Source organism: Dama dama, chromosome 31 (assembly GCF_033118175.1).
Source record: "Dama dama isolate Ldn47 chromosome 31, ASM3311817v1, whole genome shotgun sequence".
Lineage (NCBI taxonomy): Eukaryota > Metazoa > Chordata > Mammalia > Artiodactyla > Cervidae > Dama > Dama dama.
In genome coordinates this window covers 16,866,046-16,868,760 of record NC_083711.1, presented here as the reverse complement: position 1 = coordinate 16,868,760, position 2,715 = coordinate 16,866,046, and positions in this window count along the sequence as shown.

Below are 2,715 nucleotides of genomic sequence, written 5' to 3'. Positions count from 1 at the left end.
GAAATAGCAAGAAAAGGAAAAGCAAGTGCAGCCCATGCCTAAATGGTACTTCACTTCAACATCGGGCGTGCGTGTGAGCTGAGTTGCTCAGTCGTGTCTGACTCTTTGCGACCCCATGGACTGAAGCCCACCATGCTCCTCTGTCCATGGAATTCTCCAGGCAAGCTTACTGGAGCTGGCTGCGCTTTCCTCCTTCATGGAATCTTCCCAAGCCAGGGATCGAACCCTTGTCTCCTGCATTGCAGGTGGATTCTTGACCACTGGGCCACCAGGGAAGCCCCTCACTTTAGCATCAGTCCTTACCAACTCCTTAATGAGCTGAGGTGGCGGTGGAGGGTGTGTGTGTGTGTGTGTGTTTGTGCGCGCTGATGGATTTCTGGAGAAGTGAAATGCAGTTGAATATAAAGATGTACATATAGTTCACTTCCTCCTTAAACCACCCTTTCTTCTTTATACCATAAGAAAACCTTAACAGTTCTTTTCCTAATAGTAAAGAGAGAAACAAGGATACAGATCATCAAGGTAGAGAGTTTATCATACTTTATGCTTTAATAAATATTTAATATTTTATGTTTTTTAAAAATGTGTGTATATACATGTGTATAAACTGTGTTAAGAAAGTAACACAATTTTTTGTTTCTGACTCATTAATAAATATGTTTATTAAAACATGTTTAATATTTTATGTTTTTTTAAATGTGTATATATACACGTGTGTATAAACTGTGTTAAGAAAGTAACACAATTTTTTTGTTTCTGACTCATTAATAAATGGGCTCCCCAGATAGTGCAGTGGTAAAGAATCCATCTGCCAACACAGGAGACGTGGGTTCGATCCCTCGCTTGGAAAGATAGCCTGGAGGAGGAAACAGTAGCCCACTCCAGTATTCTTGCCTGGAGAATTCCATGGACGGAGGAGCCTGGTGGGCTACAGTCCACAGGGTCACAAGGAATCTCACACGACTGAGTGACTAACACCTCCACTTTCATTAATAAATACCAAATAATTTTTATTTAAAATACTAATGGCTCCATAAAGTTTTGAAAACTGTCAATTAAATCACAAGTTGAAGAGAGAGTAAGGATCATTTATCACACACACACACACCCCACCTCATTTAGTAGCTAGAGAAGATGAGTTACAGAAAAGCCTAGTATTTGGCTCAAGGTCACACAGAATGTGGGTGTCGCGTCTGGGATGACTGGAGATATCAGGGCATGCGAAAAATGCCCGGACTCCTGAGACGGGCATGTGTCTCCAGAATGCTCTGCCTCCTCCCACTCGGTGATAGCCACACCAAGGCTTCTGTCTTCCGTTCCCAGCGTGGTGGACACTGCAAGAATTTTCCCATTTGCTTAGGGTTTCAAAGAGGCACTAATCCCTCAAACACATGTTAATATGGACTTTCTTTGATGAAAAGGAGCAGACACAAGCTTGCTTCTCCAGAAGTTAACTCCTCCTTCAGTACCACCCCCTCACAGCCTATTTCAGAATGGGAACAATCACTACAAACTTAGAGTTCTTTTAGAATAGGGGTGGGGTGGGGAGATAGGTCATGCTTCTGGCAGGGGGGTGGAACTTAACTAAGGTAATGCTCTTTTTTCTTTTTTTTTTAAATTTATTTTGTCTGCGCCAGGTCTTAGTGGCAGTGTTCGAACTCTCGGTTGTGGCATGTGGGATCTGGGAAAGAAAGTGAAAGTGTGAGTTGCTCAGTCGTGTCTGACTCTTTGCAACCCCATGAAGCCAGCCAGGATCCTCTGTCCATGAGACTCTCCCAGGCAAGAATGCTAGAGTGGGTGGCCATTCCCTTCTCCAGGGGATCTTCCCGACCCAAAGATAGAATCTGGGCCTCCCGCATCCAGATATCAAACTGGGTCCCCTACATTGGGAGTGCAGAGTCTTAGCCTCTGAACACTAGGGAGGTCGCAGTGATGCTCTTTCAACGAAACAGAATACTTTCACAGAATCGCTCTCCCTTAATTTTGCATAGCCTTTTTCCACTCTTTGTTGCTATTGGAAAGTCTTGACTTGCCCTGTCTTATTCCTTATCCCTCAGCTCTGACATCTGCCTGTGCTCTCTCCTCTCCCCACTGTCCAATCTTGACCTGCCCTGGGAAGAACACCCAAGCTGAGTTGTGAACACCCAGAGCCATCTGCAGCCACAAGCTAACTCAGGAAACACGTTATTGTGAGGACTAAAAGCCAAAACCAGATCCCAGATCTCCACTTCTTAGCCCTGCGACCTTGGGCCAGTTGGGTCATAACTTACACAGCCATACTCTCTTTGATGTATTCTGTGAAATGGAATATTTTGCAGCAGTGAGCATCTAGGTATCTAAAAATCTGTGCCCTGGTATTCCGAAGAAGACCTTCCTAGCAGTGGAACTGCTTGGTCAAACGTGTATCATTTGAAAGACAGATAAGGGCTTCCAAAATGTCCACTGAACTCACTAGCACACAAGATGAAGCAGAGATGTGTTTATTCTAGATGATAGTTGCAAATATTATCACAGTGGTAAAAGGTTACACTTTCCCGCCTCTTCCAATTCGCAGCTGAGGTCCCAGGTCATACCTTCTAATCTTGCTCGTTTTATGTTTCAGATGAGAGCACTTTTTTAACCAGGCCAGGCATTTACCTGTTCAGTGGAGTCATCAAAGAAAATGCAAACTCAGAGCCAATCATTTCAACTTCTGTCAACCTTTGGTTCAAAGGG